The sequence below is a fragment of the Suricata suricatta genome, chromosome 6 (genome assembly GCF_006229205.1).
Source record: "Suricata suricatta isolate VVHF042 chromosome 6, meerkat_22Aug2017_6uvM2_HiC, whole genome shotgun sequence".
Lineage (NCBI taxonomy): Eukaryota > Metazoa > Chordata > Mammalia > Carnivora > Herpestidae > Suricata > Suricata suricatta.
Genome location: NC_043705.1, coordinates 141,868,150 through 141,884,485, shown reverse-complemented (window position 1 = coordinate 141,884,485; position 16,336 = coordinate 141,868,150). Strand labels below are relative to the sequence as shown.

At 39.8% G+C, this 16,336-nt stretch overlaps 1 long non-coding RNA gene across 1 annotated transcript; it reads left to right on the top strand.

The window, feature by feature from the left end:
* Positions 1–930: 930 nt before the first annotated feature.
* Positions 931–14,170, top strand: LOC115293938. Its single transcript, XR_003909685.1, has 3 exons — positions 931–1,054; positions 4,265–4,310; positions 13,973–14,170. It is a non-coding gene; the product is annotated as an uncharacterized LOC115293938 (long non-coding RNA).
* Positions 14,171–16,336: the final 2,166 nt, after the last annotated feature.

The window sequence follows — 16,336 nt, the reverse complement described above, 5'->3', positions numbered from 1 at the left end:
TAAGTGACGTGCTGTAGGGAGCAGAGACGCTGGCTTTCTGGTTAAGAGGTTTGGGGGAGGAGGAAGTAGCCAGTGTGCCTGAGGAGAATGGCGGGTCGGATTGGAGGACATGATACGCTGGAGAACAATGGAGTCTTTCCAGGGATGTAGGGGCTGTGGGTCCATCACTGTCGGTAGCTGAAGTAAGAGGCACATGGGAACGTGTCTGTGGGAGTTTACAACCTACAAGTCACAGGGGCCGAAGAGCAGTTTCTGTAGATTTGTGGGCACAGAGCCCAGCTATTGTGGTTCTCAAAGGGATGCAATGGGAGAATGGGGTCCTGACCTACAGCAGGCTCAAGTACAGGAAATCAAATTCAAGGCACTGAAAGTCAGTAAACAGATGGATAAAAGAATAATGAAATACAGCAAGTAGGAAGGAAGGAAATAATGAGGAAAAATTACACAAGGAGAGTAGAAAAAAAATAGGTTAATCAAAAACACCTAAGTCTATGTTCTTTGAAGTGATTGATGAAGACATGAAGCAAATGAACAGTAAGCATGATTGAAAAGGGAGATGTAACTATAGATACAAGAAGTTAAAAAAATTTAAATTTATTGATGTGTTTTGAGAGAGAGAGAGAGAAAGAGAGAGAGAGAGAGGAGCAGAGACAGAGAGAGTCACAAGCAGGCTCCATACTGTCAACAGAGAGCCTGATGTGGGGCTCAATCTCACGCACCATGAGAGAGTCACCTGAGACAAAATCAAGAGTCAGATGCTTAACTAACTGAGCCACCCAGGCACCCTGATACAAGAACTTTTTTAAATCTAAAAGAACACACACTGTTAGATATGATCATATGGTCCCATTTCTACGTGTTTATGATCTACAGGGAAATTCCTGGTGTCTGGATCAGAAAACTTATGATCCCCAGCACTTCAGAGGGACAGCGAGCCACAGTGGTATAAAGCATGGACTCTGGAGCATGTGAACGTACACCTCAAACTGGCTCATTACCTCAGAACCATAAAAGCAAAGAATACAAATGTGTTTGATTTACTTCAACTAATATGGTAAGGTCCCCAGTCAATAGGAACATTAACACAAATGCTTATAAGAGTCTTGTTATGAATATATACTGATGTTAAATCAATTCCAGATTTTCATCTGGCATTTACTTAATGCTAGCACTATCCAAATACTGTCTTTGACGTCCGTGGATTTTCATGGCTAGAGGATTTGATAGGTTTTCGTAGGATAGGAAATATTTTCAAAGAATTTGTCAGAGTAAGACAACATTAATGTAGATGAGTTTATGCCTGGCCAGTCTATACTTAGCATTGCATCAGCGTGATCATATCCATGTGATCAGTGGCAAAGCCAAAAAGGAAAAGGCCCAGCCCAGATTCTAGAATGGGGTGCAGCTGCTGATGTTTGTCTGGTCTACCCAGTTCATCAATGCCCCTGATCGAAGGAGTTAAAATACTGTGCCAGCTGTTTATGCTGGAAACAAAGAAAAACAGCTCCTGATGTCGGAAACGGATCTGAAGTTCACAATTAGACCTCAGTGTTGTTACAGGCTAGTCTGATGTCCAAGTCTAGATTGTTCTGTTCTCCCCTGGGTGTGGACAATCACCGAGTATCAACACGGTCACCATACTCCATGAAGCACCGAACACTGCTCCCACTCACTGAAGGGGCACCAATGACGCTGCCATTTATAGATTTTATTATTTTATCTTATTATATTTCATCCTTCCTATAAGATAAGGTTTATGGAGATACCCAATTATAGAATCACCCCAGCTTTGTGCCACCATCCAGTCTAGGGCAAATTCCACTTCCTTAGATGCTCCACCAAGTGGCCCAACAAAGCCCCAATCCTCTAAGTAGTCCTTTCTTACACCCTCTCACTGAGCGCTCCCCGGAACTCCCTATGATGTGCATTCTGTCTCATTACAAGAAGTAATAAATTGGACCAGTATATATACAGGCATATTTCTAGTAGGTTTTGCCTAAAGGACACTGACAATGTATGCTGTCTGCTACATCTTTACAGCAGTTCTGAGAATGGTTATTATTCTCCAGATGAGAAATCTTAAGCTCAGAAAGCTTAAGAGTCTTGAACAAGTTCATGTGGATAGTAAACGACACAGTCAGGCAGGCTTCAAAGTTAGGTCTGCTATGCTCCCAATACTATGGTCTTTAAAACATAAGGTTTCAAAACCATTATAATACATAATATTTTATATGTGCAAAATATGGAATGCAAAATATATGTAAATTATGGTACATAATAAAATAAGCACCCATGAAGTCACTATCCACCTTAAGAACAGGTAAAAATGTTAGGTATTTCACTGGTTTGAGGTTAATATATCATGCCCTTCCTTCATCCTCAGAGGAAACAAGTAACCTGAGAATTATGTTTATCATTACCTTCTTTCATTTCTCTTTCTTATTTCGAAGGCATTTAACATTTACAGAAAAATTGCAGGTACAGTTCAAAGAACTTTCTTCTGAATCGTTTGAGAATGTTACCAACCTGCTTCCCCATCCCTGTGTATTTCCTACAAACTAGAACATTCTCCTGCCTCCCTGCAATGCAGCCATCAAATCATGAACTTAATGTTGATGCATTACTACCTTCTAATGCTGAATCTCCATCCAATCTTTATAAATGGTTCCAGTAATGACCACTCTCCAGAAAGGAATCAGTTCAGAAACTTACCCTGCCCTCAATAGTCATGGCTCTTTAGTCTCTCTTGGTCTGAAATGTTTCCAGAGTCTTTCCTTGACTTTCCTGGCAACAGTTTTGAGGATTGCCGAGCAGTTATTTTGTAGACCCTGCTTCAATTTCAGTTGGACATTTCCTCGAGGTTAAGTTTGAGTTATGAATCCTTGACAGAAATGTCACAAGATGATTACTGTATCCTCCCTGTATTTGATCAGGTCACCAGAAATTTCAATTTGTTCCAGTAATAATTATGTTGACTTTGATCACTTGATTAGGATGGAGATCAAGTAATCAGGCTTCTCCACTGTAAAGTTACTTTTTTTTCTCCTTTGTAATGAGTACTTTGTGGTGAAGTTCTCTGAAACTATGCATATATCACCATCATTCCTTCGGCCTTTCTTTCCTTTTTGACTTGGGGTGTCGTAAACTCATCTTATACTGGTTCCCTACCCCTGCCTAGGTCCTAGCCATTTCTCCAGGGAGCCCCAGTTTCGTTTAGCAGAGCATACTGATAGTCTAAACCAGAATCTGCTATTGGGCTGTCAACATCCCAAGGTCCAAGGTCAACATCCCTTCTAATGATGGTCAGGCTTTGATATATCAAACTCATCCTCACCCCCTTGGGGCCTACTGTCTCAAGTCAGCTGATGTGTGCTTGAACATTCCCCTATCTACTCAGCCTTTCACACTTCTCATTAGGCTGACCCCTTCCTTGTGTGGACCTCTTGGCTCACCTAAGGCTTTGACACACCAAGCCAAACTACTGTCAAGGACACTCTCCTCACCCTACTTGGGCTCCGTCATCCTGCAGCAGGCTTGGATGCTTTCCGAGAAAGGACTCCTCACACAGACTTCCCTGCAAGTTCATGTTCCTTGACACAAGATTCTTCCACGCTGTTACCTGTTATAGTTATTTAATTCGTTTTTACTGCTGTATGTATTCCAAGGTGGTAATGCATCCAAATTTAAGTATCTTTTCAGTGTTATGATAGGAAAACTTTACTTTTTTTTAAAAGAGTATGAGCTATTTTTGGGTCTTTGAATTCAATACGCAATTTTGAATTATCTTGTCAAGTTTCTCAAAAAACACTTTTGGGATTTTGATTGTTATTATATGAATCAACAAATCAATTTTTGGAGAATTGAATCTTTATCATTTTATAGCTTTGTGTCCTTGAACCGGTTATAACTCTCCCCTTATACAGGACTTTATTGTCTCCAAATAAAGTTTTATATTTTCTTCATATACGTTTTACACATCTTATGTTAATTTATTTTTAGATTTAAAATCTCTTCCATTTTTTTAAATTGTGTCTTTTGAAAAGTTATATTTTCTAAACCATAATTATTAGTATCTATAAATATGGTTGACTTTTCTGAATTAATTTTGTATATCTAGCAAATTTGCTCATCAATTCTAATACTTAATCTATAGATCATTTAGGCTTAAACCATAGAAAAATATGGTATGTAAATATGCATTATATTTCTTACTTACCAATATTCATATACATTACATTTCTTTAATTTTTGTTTGTAATCTTAGAGAATTGTGGATAGCTCCAGTATGATAATGAATATGAATGGTAATGGTAAGTATGCATATCTTATTTCCTTTTTTTTGAAGTTTATTTGTTTATTTTGAGAGAGAGAGAGAGCATGAGTCGGTGAAGGGCAAAGAGAGAGACTCCCAAGCAGGCTTCTCCCTGTTAGAACAGAGTCCAGCATGGGGCTTGAACCCCTGAGCCGTGAGATAGTGACCTGAGCTGAAGGGGGACACTTACCCAGGTGCCCCTGCATACCTTATTTCTTATTTGAAATGTTTCTAATGTTATACCATGAAGAATGATGTTTTCAATAAATACTTGATACATTTTATTAGGTAAGTAGATTCTAATCAATTCCTCAATTTGTAAAATTATATATTTTAACATGTTATAAATAGGTATCAAATACCATTTTTTAATCTGTTGAAATTAACATGTTTTTTTCTCCTTTTAAGCAGTGCACGTGAGAAGGACATTTATAGATATTTCTAGTTATAAATTTGCATTCCAAGTAAAATATTCCATTTGGTTCTTATGTTTTTTTATTTTTTATTTTTTATTTTTTATTTTTGTAACAGATTCTAGGACTTTTGATAAGTTTTCTATTGAATGTTTATATCGCCATTCAAGAATGGCCTGTATTTTTTTTTCTTATGCTGTTCTTGCCTATTCTCAAGTTTATTGCCTAGTATATGAGCTGATTTGGGGTGTGCAAATTATTTAAATTTTTGGAAGCATTCATATGCTATTTGAATGATCTATTCTTTGAAATTTTGGTAGAACTCACTATCAAATTATCTCTGCCTGATATTATTTTATTTATGGGAATACTTGGAACCACGGATCTAGTTTTTATGGTTTTTTTTAATGATTACATAGCCACTTAGGCTTTCCGTGTCTTGTAAGTGAATTTTGGTATGTAACTGTGCGGAAAGTGTCCATCGCAGTCCTGAGGTTGCTATCCTGCCAAAGGCTTGCTTGCAGGACTGATCATTGGCTGGTGTTTGGAGACATGGACTTGGGGAAGGTTTCCATCACCCCACACACGGTTTGGAGTGGCTCATTGTGCCTCAGCTGTTCAAGTTGCACACTTGCTTTCCTTCTGGGAGTCAGGAATTTTGATCACGGCGGTCAGAGTGCTTACGTGACAAGCGGTCTTTGCACACCTTGGGCACCGGGTCTCTCCTGAGCCTGTCTGGCGGACAGCACTTACTCAGGTTGTCACGGTTCATTCCTCTAGGAATGAACTGTGTTCTGTATGGCTCCACTGGGAGCGGACTCTTGGAAGCTTGTGCCCGGTTGCCTCCTGACTTCACCCCACATTCCTTTTCCCTCTGCTGAGTCTGCTGAAATAGACCCTCCCCGGGAGTACGGCCACATGCTGAGTCCTGTGGGTCCTTGTGGCAAACTATCAGACCTGAGGGGGGTCTTGGGATCCCCCAGAGCAGTAATAGCTGCTGTAATTAGATTAAAAATCCACTTAGTTTACAGTTTCTCATTTACAGTTATACGACAGCTCACAGCCTAATCCACTTTTTAATTCCTCTTTTATATATAAATGGTGTTCCTTTTGTATTAAATGTTTCCTTTTTAATATTATTTATTTGGGCTTCTTTTTGCTGTCTGTTTCCTAATTAGTCTGCACTAGTTTGTTCACTTCCTTAGTCTTTTTTAAAGAAACGTCTTTGGGTTTCGTTGGTCCTCTCTGTGGTGTCTTTGTTTCCTGTTCCATCGCTATTTGCTCATATCCTCATTATCTCCCCTTTTCTTTGGACTTATTCTTCTGTTTTTTTATCTAACTTAACGACTTACACTCATTATCAGCCTTTTCTTTCCTAGCAGGAATATTTTAAACTATACAGTTGCCTCTAAGTGTTCATTTTAGTGTTTTCCACCAGTTTTGATTTTTATTTCTGTTGAGTTAATTAAGTTTGCATTAGTATTTTTTCCTGGAATCAGGAAATATTTAGAAGTGTATATTTTAGTGTCTACATATATGAGATAGTGTTGTGTATTTATGTTATTAACCTCTGATTTAATTTAAAAACTTTTATAGAATTTAGTGTATATAATACCACTTCTCTGAAATTTTCTGTAATCTAGTTGTCAATTTTTTAAAGTTTCAAGTGTGTTTATGAATATTCATTCATTATTAATCAAGTCATATTAATATATATGTTATGTATAGATATAAAATATATGTGGTGTATATATAATATATATGGTATATATAATATATATGATATATGTATATGTATGGTGCATGTGTGTGTATATATCTATGTGTGCATATCTATATCTATGTGTGTGTATGTATCTATCTGTGTGTGTATATATCTATGTATGTGTGTGTATATATGTGTATGTGTGTGTATATATCTATGTGTGTATATATGTATGTGTGTATATGTGTATATATGTGTGTGTATGTGTGTGTATATATGTGTGTGTATATGTGTGTGTGTGTTCAATTGTGTGTGTGTATATATATACCTATTTATCTCTGTACTTTGAGTCCAGAACTTTATCCTCGGAGAACATCAGTGATACCGACTGGCCGTCAGGGAAACACTGCATTTAACATTTGTTCACTCGTCCCCCTTCTCTTCTGAAGTTTAGGCTCACATTTTTCCTTTTGCCAAAGAAAATCGGAGTGGTCATGACAGGAAACTTACTTATGGAAAAAGAATTATGGAAAAAGTTTAGTGGGGTAGACTGAATTCTTGGTCCCACTTCTTCACTCTGGAGAACGGCCTCGCAATAGGTCAAGTGCACTCCCACACTCCCTGACTTTGGACTTGGCCATATGGCTCACTCTGGCAGTGGCTCTGAAGCAGTGGAGGTCGGATTATACTTGTGGGGTCGACCTCACCATGTTGGGTTCCATGATCTGCCACAAGGAGAGTACACCCACCCCAGGCGGCCGTTGCCCCTTCAGCCTGGACCCCACAATGAGAGCTGTGTCACAGACCAGAGGCCAGGACAGAATCCGGTCCGAGGAAGATCAGAGGTATGTGCAGTGAAGTTGAACCTTCTCTCAGCCTGGATCTTAGAACCAAGCCCTGAAGTCCAGTCTTCCGTGGCCAAGGTGGAAACAGCTCGTGGGTCCATGGACATGAGAATGAAGAATTCTTTTGAGCCACTGAAATAGGGATGGTCTGTTAACTGGTAGAATTTTGCACATACCCGGCTAATCTACCCAGCAAAGCATTAAAAGTGTATTTGATCTAGGGCACAGATTTTTTAGCAGCGAAGGAGACTTCCTGCTACCTGATCCTGCTTTCCTGTGATGATGTGTGCGTCTTCATTAATATAACAACAGGGTTAGCTGGAAAATCCGTGACCTACACATCAAATATGTAATAAACTGCTTCTTAATAATTTATACAATTACATATACAGAAAATTGTAAATATCACAGAATATGGGCCCAGTATGTTCCTGGGACTGACCACCAACCAGGACAGGCTGGCCAAGGGTCACGCTCTGTCTTTGGCCTTGACAACAATCACGCTACGTGCTGCAGAGACTGGGATTCTCACGACAGAGTGCACAGTGTTGAGAATGGGTTGGTTTTAGTGATTCAACCAGCCCTGCCGGAGACTGATGTGGACATGGTCATTTGGCCTGGTTCTTGCCTATGACATAGCGACTATCACTTGCTGAACGTGTCCCATGTACCAGGCACTGTGCTAATGGCATTTCATGGATTAACTTCCTTCCCAAAGCAACTCTTTGAGATTGACACTGATCTTACCCTCTGTCCTGGGTTCTATAACAGTAAATGGCAGGGATAGGAAATAAGCCTAGGTTATTTTCAGGGTCTGCACTGGTAATTGTGACATTTTTTTTTGCTCTATCCATCCCTTCCTTCACTCAAGAAGCAGACACACCCATGCAGATGCTGCCTGCCACAGCACCTGCGGTGGAAATAGAGGAGAGAATAAAACCCAAAGTCCCCATCTTCCTGAAATTTACATTTTAGAGAGAAAAGCGTGTTAATGAGCAGACAAGTTTTGTGTATAATATAAAAATGGATGAGAGAGAGAGGCTGGAGTTCATCTTAAATAGGATTGTCGGGAGAGATTTCTGAGTTCTCTGAGTCAATGCCGTTGGAGCAAAGATTAGAGTAAGAGGGTGAGACTTGTCAAAACTTTAAGGCAGAACATTATAGAGATACACTGTGCCGTTTGCATCCTAGCATAGGATGATATTCATAATTACAGAGACCTTTGAGCCCTGCATATACTACTACTGTATCCTCTGTTTCTCTGTCATTTTTGATGCGCCTGGTGATTGCACACAGTTCTCTTTAAATGGGCCACCAATTCCCATGCTGTGACCACTGCCTGATGATTGTGCGCTGCCATGCCTTCTTGGAGCACATTGTCCTCCTGTCTGAGGCATGATTGGAACACTCTCTGGTCCTTTTCATTCCAAGTCTGAAACTAATGCCAGAAGGAAAATGCACATTCACACACACGTTTTCTTAAAATTCTAGGCTTTCTGTTGAACCATTTTTGTGGCTTATCTCCCTTATTTCTCACAAACACCCTATGATGCATCTAGTATGGAAACCTGGAGATTTGGCTATTTCCTCTCCTCATTAGGCAGGACTCTGGCCACACAGCAGTGACCAAAGCCATCTCTTTCCTTTGGCTTTTTTTCTTGCGGTGGTCATGCCTGCTCCATGGATTTTAGGAATGGTTGGTACACCTCTTATGGATGTATTCTAGAATGATGCGAAGCAGACATGCTTAGGAAAGTTATGGTTCAGGAGGACATTGTTTTGGAAAAATCAGTACTTATCTCCACCACTCTTAGCATAGATGGATGGAAACTGCCTCGAAGAATTATTGTATTGAGGATGCCCTAGAAAGAGCGGTGTGGGAGCAGGAAGGATGCCTGGGAAAACACAGCTTTCCAGGGCTTTCTACGGAACATGCGGTGGAGGAAAAGGCATCCTTCCCAGGCACTCAGTCTTGTGGTGTTGGTGCTCCAGGAAAGCACATCCAGGGATAAAATATCAGCATTTTGTTTTCTTGTGGATTGCCTGCTGAGCTGAGATTTTTCTTCATAATTTTCTTCAAATTTCTTTTATTAGTTACAGTCTTACGAAGTTTTGTGACAACACTGGTTGTTTTTATCCTAAAAGAAAAGTGGTTTTTCTTTTTAAGATTTCTTTCTTATAGATGTTTGCTTTTGGGGAGGATATTTTTTATAATTTTTTTTTAATTTTTGAGAGAGAGAGACAGCGTGAGCAGGGGAGGGACAGAGAGAGGGAGATACAGAATCCGAAACAGGCTCCGGGCTCTGAGCTAGCTGTCAGCACAGAACCTGACACGGGGCTCAAACTCACTAACTGTGAAATCATGACCTGAGCCAAAGTCGGATGCTCAACTGACTGAGCCACCCAGCCCCACACCCCCATTTTTTTTTAATCATCATGACCATTATTACTATCATTTGACGTGGACACGTAGACATAGAACTGGCCAACCCCATAAACAGCAGTGTCTTCTTTTATCTAAAGTTAAAATAGCAGGTTTGGCTTCTTCTCTTTGCTGACTTCACAGAGATGTGTGAGCATACATTATGTTTATTTCGCATGGGTAAGTAGATACATGTGCTGTCATAGAATCTTCTTATCCAGTAAATTGCTACATTGATAATAAAGACTTAATTCCACTTCCTTTACCTAATTGGCCTTGATAACTCACAGTAATGGCAAATAATAGAGGTGTTGATAGTGATTAAGTTTAAGATATTGATCAATTTAAGACAACTTAATTCAGTTTCATGTAATGGTAAGAGAGAGCCTCTCACGCTCGGATTCATGTGACCTATATTCCTATGCTGGCTTATAAATGCTCACCCCTTTGGGGCGCTGGACAGTGGTGTTTTTTTCAATTCTGTAGGTCTCAGCATTCTTATTTTTGAAATAAACCCTCAGGCTTTTTTCTAGCACCACGGATCCAAAGGCTAGCTTTCCCTGAGAGTGACGCTGCTCCACTCACTGACTCAATAGTCACTCAATCACACCCACCTTCTTCCAAAAACCATGTGAGGACATCTTGGAAAGGTAGGTGAGAAACTAGTACCATAGGTTTTCTTCATGGAGAAGAATGTCAAGACTGGGAGATAGGAGAAGAAAGGTAATTATTCACTGCATCCCATAAACCTTACCAATTTTGTCCATCTAAATGTATTACCTATTATGGCAATTAATAAAAAGCAAAATTGCAAATACAGAAAGTGACCTGAGAGGAGAAAAGAAACCTTCCTTTGTGTTCTATTCTATGGGTACAATGACTGAAAAAACACTTTACCAAAGCCCTAAGGGAAGAAAACAATCATTAGATTTTTTATTTTTTCTCCTTTACTACTCTTCAGTAGGAAGAAAGGCTAATGAGTAACACAATAGCCAGAAGGAAGACTAGAAAAGTTGAATAATACATACTAAACCTCTCGGCATTGGAGACTGGCATTTATTCAATATTTATTGGATCTGCATTTTGTATTGCAGCTGAGAACACTGATAACTGTACAGCTAACAGTTGAGATGCTACCATTTTCTGCACACGCCCTTCGCAAAGACCTCCCATAAAACCATTACTTGCTCAGGCATTCCTGTACTTTAATTAAACAGTTACTTCATGCCAGGCACCATTCTATCTTCTGTTGGCAAAGACATTTGAAAACATTTATTTACTTTCACAAAGCCTTAAGGCATAAAATGATAGACTCTGTCTTAAGTTCCTGGGAAGCAAAATCCAACTCAACACAAACTTTTTTATTGCATTGAGGGAACAGACGCATTTTTAAGCATTTTGTATGTTTTTGACAAGTAATCATGATTTTTTTCAAAGTATTTTGGAGGAAAGTGGTGTTTGTGTAGTCTTTACTGGAATTACCAGATGGTGGTATTTAGTACAGAGTATCTACTCTGATCATTACTTACTCTGGTACATAGGCATGGAAATGTTTTGTTTTGGCAAGGCGAATTAATCTGTACTGATACAGAAGTGAACACATAAGAATTTTATTTTAAAATACACTTTAATTCTGGAAAAAAAATCTTTTGTTATAGACTGTTAAACATATGCTTGTGGAAGTGTAAGGAGTACAAAAGTTATAGTACATGAATTCTATTCCAGGAAATTTTATTACCTATACTGAGATGTAAAATGAAAAAACAAACTTTGTTAGGACATATAAATTGAACTCTATAGATTTCTACCCAGACCTTCTGTAACCTCAAGACCTCCTACTGTTCTGAAAGCCTAAATCCACCCCACCTTTGGGAGAGAACAAAAAGTATTGGCATCTACCTCCTTCAGACCCGAACAAGATAAAGTAAACCTTTAGCTTTTAAAGAGTAGATGATCATAGGCTTACAATTTAGATAAGATTTTTAAAGTATGATTTAAAAATGGGTATTTAGTGAGAAAATCTTAATGAATGCTGACTCTTCTCTTTGACCTTGGCTGTCACCCTTGCCTAGCTGGAGATTCTCACTTTAATGAGGCAATATTGTATTTCTGAGCAGCAGGCCCTGCTTTGAAACCGTTCTGTTCTCTTCCGAAAGCTCAAAGCTGCTTTCATGCAAGTGCTATTGATTAAGAAATTATTCCTTCAAATGAAGACCAAAACCAAAGTTGCATAAGCAGCTTAGCATTGAGAAAGTTTAATTGTAAAAGAAAAAGCCCTCCCCATCCTCTTTCTTCCTGGATGTCCTGACTTTTAAGGTCTCTCCATTAGCAGTAATCATTGTTCCAGACTTTATGTCCAGTCACCATTTAGTTTTTCTGAATCTGTAATTTGCATTTCATAAAGATAACAGGCAAAGGGCATTTCTGCATTTCTGAATAATTAATCAAACTTTCCAGTCCTTCATTTCAAAAGGCCAGGAGGGAATAAGTATTCACAATAAAAAATGGAAGAGTAGGCATAGAACTTACTGAACTCTCTGTTATTCAGACACTTTCATGGATCATCTAAACTTGGAAGTTTATGTAATCCTAACCCAAACCCTTACCGTCCCCCCTACCCCCACCCCTTAACCCCTAACCTGAACTTAAACCCTTACCCTAATCCTATATTCAATTGCATGGCTGCAAGCTTGAATTACAGGTAGCTTTGTAGTTGCCTAACAGAAGAATGGTGTAAGTGTTCTTTTTATATAGTATTATTTTTCTATTGGTCATATACAAATGGCTGGTCCAAAGAATGGCCCCAACAGATAATGGCAGGAGACCCTTGGGGTTCCTACTTAACTCTGGTACTGCCCATTATAGTTATTTTTAGACTCTGGAACAAATTAATTATACACTATTTTTGAAACTTCTACAAGAGCAAATTGTATATTAAGTATATTACATATAAAAAAGTCCTTCCTCTGTCTCTTGGAAAGTATGTAAATCTTTTTAGAAGCTAAGTTAGTTTCTTACCAGCTTTCTGATGCTGGACTGTCTTTCTTAAGGACCTGGGAGCCATCTCTTGGATGCCATCATCTAGGAAGAGATGGCCCTACCTCCGGGTTTCAGAGCTGGGGTAGAAACCAAATCAGTGAACACCTCACCTCAAGTGGCAAAACTGCCTCCTATCAGAAGGAAATGAATAAATTTTTTTTTCCTCTAGAGTTAACTGACATGGACGGCTGCCCCCATTTCCAAGTATATTTAGAATGAATTATGTGTGACAAACAGTACTGTCCGCTTGAGGGCTAGATATTGTTTATGGTGAAGACAAATATGTCACTGATTGTGTTTTCTTTGCAACCTCTTAGTAGATTACCTGTGATGTTCATCACATTCTGGTTAACACTAATTCAGTAATAAAGCTTTTCTTTCGATGACCTTTATGAAGAGGGTTTTTGTGTAGGTTGGGAGGAGATTTTGTTTTTAATTAGGTTTTCCGACATTAACAATAATACTCATCTCACAACTCCCTTTCCCCGGCCCCCCACATACAAGGCCTCAACCCCACAGAAATAACCTGCCACCAACCTGGGTAATGAGCGAGGCAGGAGCTCAGCTACTGGGTCCGTAACTCCTGGCGTGGTAACTTTTATTATCCCTCGTGCTCACGTGAGGGGCAGAAGAAGTGACGCTAAGTAAGTGTGTGTGCCCCACCCTGAGAGCATCATGCATCTGCGGCTGTGACTTGTCCTGATAGCTACCGGGCGTTGGTGGCAGGATTGATTCCTTCTCTCTACTTCTGGGACACTAACATGGAGCACAACTACCCAAGACCACAAGAAATGAGTTAAATATGTATGATTTCCTGTAGTTTTGTTGTTGTTGTTGTTGTTAACTTTTTTCCTTCCATATGACACAGTGTTCCCATTTGTTCTCAGTGGCAGTAAAAATAATAAAAAAGATAAAACAGAGAGCCCCAAAGGTCTTCTTTTTTTTACTTCACCAATTATTTTGGTAAAAGTATCCCCCTTCCAGAACTGTGTGACATCCCACCCAAAGTATTCTGTGTGTACCTTCAGGATAAGTGTGATTACTGACCTTGAACCAGAAAAGACAGTGTTCCTTGCCAGGTAACCTAGATGTGTTAGAATGTGTTATCCAGGGAGTCTGTCTCACCAAGAAGGGAAGGGAGAGAAATCTTCAAATCATTACTTTAAGAAGTCTCAGTGAGGGGATGTTTTCCTTTATTCTGTACCTGGTTTGTTTTCTTTCTGTTTCTTTTCACAGAAGTCAATAGCTTGATTGCTCCTTCTTTGGATTCAATTTTAAAGGACTCGTGTCTGCTTTTAAACATTTTAAGTCAAGCTCAATTATTAAAGCAGATGCTGACCATTCAGAAACTGTCAGATGGAAACTTCTTAAAGAAACACTACTCACCCCATGGTGAGCCCAAGTCCTCCAGAGGTGGAAATTTCTGGAACAATGTCTGGCACTAGCTGCTAATGTGCACTATTAAAATACTAAATAAAAATCATCTGTTTCTCTTAGGTTTAAATTTCACATATCATCAATTCACAGATGCTTGTTCTGAAATCTGTGGTGAGCTAGGAACATTTAGGAAGAAATATTTTATCCAGAGAATTCAGTTATGTGTCATTTGGCTTTCAAAATACTAGGGACATGGGGCGCCTGGGTGGCTTAGTCAGCTAAGCATCTGACTTCAGCTTAGGTCATGATCTCACAATTCATGGGATCAAGCCCCACATCAGGTTCTGTGCTGACAGCTCAGCGCCTGGAGCCTGCTTCTGATTCTGCCTCCCTCTTTGTCTGCCCCTCCTCTGCTCACTCTCTGTCTCTGTCTAAAAAATAAATATATTAAAAAATTAAAAATACCAGAGTCATAATAAATCCTAGTGTACATATGCTTAGAAGAATAAGGTTCTTTGGAACTCTCTTACCTTTATAGAACCATCTGGTTCTGGTTTTCCCATAGAAGCTCCATAGAAAAAGAAATCTGAATGCTGTATTGAGTCTGAGCCACTCAGCACTCACACTTCTGAGAGATGTTATTGAGGGCTTTGGTCCCTTAAAAATAATGGAGAAATGGCTCCAAACCCATTCCGGCTCAAAACTGCTTCTCAGCAATGTTACATACAGATCTGCCCCTACCGAAGCCTTGTTTTACTTTGGAAGACATTTATCAGCGATCATTTCTGATGAAATGATGAGGTCTAATTCAGACCTTGCGACAACAGGTTTAGAACTAGTTTTGTCGCCGGGCTCTCGACTGTACTCTGCTCTAATGAAGAGATGAGAGAATAAGGTGCTTGTACACCTGTCCCTTCTGCTCCCAGGGCCAGAGCTGGTGTGACGGAATCCCCGTTTGTCTGAAGAACAACGTGCCCCTTCGACGATAGTTGTGAATTCTTCCATCCATCCCACAAGTCAGCTAGGAATGTGGGTCCCATGTCCTGTACCAGGACAGGGGATGAGGATACAGTGATGGTGTATCCCCTGTTGACCTTAACAGTCTAGGGAAGCACTGAGAAGCAGAGTAGTGGGAGGGCGCAGGGGAAGGGTACCTGGGAGATTCTGCACAGGGTCCGGGGGAAAAACAGGTAATAAAGTTATGGAGCACTTGTCAAGCAGTGGGGAGCAGAAGGGGGAGGCGGGAGCAACATATTCCCTAGAGAAGGAACTTGGTACATTCAGGGGATAGCAAGAAGGGCTCCTTGGAGGGAATAGAGGCTGTATAAGGGTTAAGAGAAGTTGGGGCGCCTGGGTGGCTCAGTCAGTTAGGCGTCCGACTTCGGCTCAGGTCATGATCTCACAGTTTGTGGGCTCGAGCCCCACATCAGCCTCTGTGCTGACAGCAGGAAGCCTGGAGCCTGCTTTGGATTCTGTGTCTCCTTCTGGCTTTGCCCCTCCCTTACTGATGCAAGTGTGTGCCTTCTCTTTATATATATATATATCTCAAAAATAAATAAACATTTAAAAATTAAAAATAGTCAGAAATAGGCATAGGCAAGACCAGAAAGGTATTATGTGACATCCAAACCCCTAGGTCCACATGATGATTTTTTTCTAAACGTTTTGCAAATAACTGTGTAAGGGTATTAACTTTAGTAATATGCCCTATTCACAGTTGATAATGAATAGTAATAACATAAATCTTTTAAAAACATCTGTAGTCTTTAAGACAGTATGTGTATATATATACGCACACACACACACACACACACACACACACACACACAATTGAATCCTCACAGCTAATGATTGTGCAGAGTCTGTATATATGTGTATATGGCCTTACATTGTGTATAGAAACATTACAAACATTAAATGACCTCGAAGCTCTTTTTTGTTTAAACCAGATGTAAAAAACTTGCTGTTTGTAAATTTGAGAAGACAACATTCTTTTTTTCTTTTGCCTTTTTGGAAAAGCACATTCTGCGGCTGAGTCCTAATTGGGAAACACCACTCATTTCAACTGAGGGCTTCTGATTTGTCTCAAGTCCACTTTCCTGACCCCCTGCCCTTTGATAGGGCAGCAAACCAGACTTAAGGCAAGTGACGACGAAAAGGTCTCTGAGCCTGATTTGTCATCCCCTGGATCTTCCTAGGTGGTATCTGGTGGCCAACCCTCCT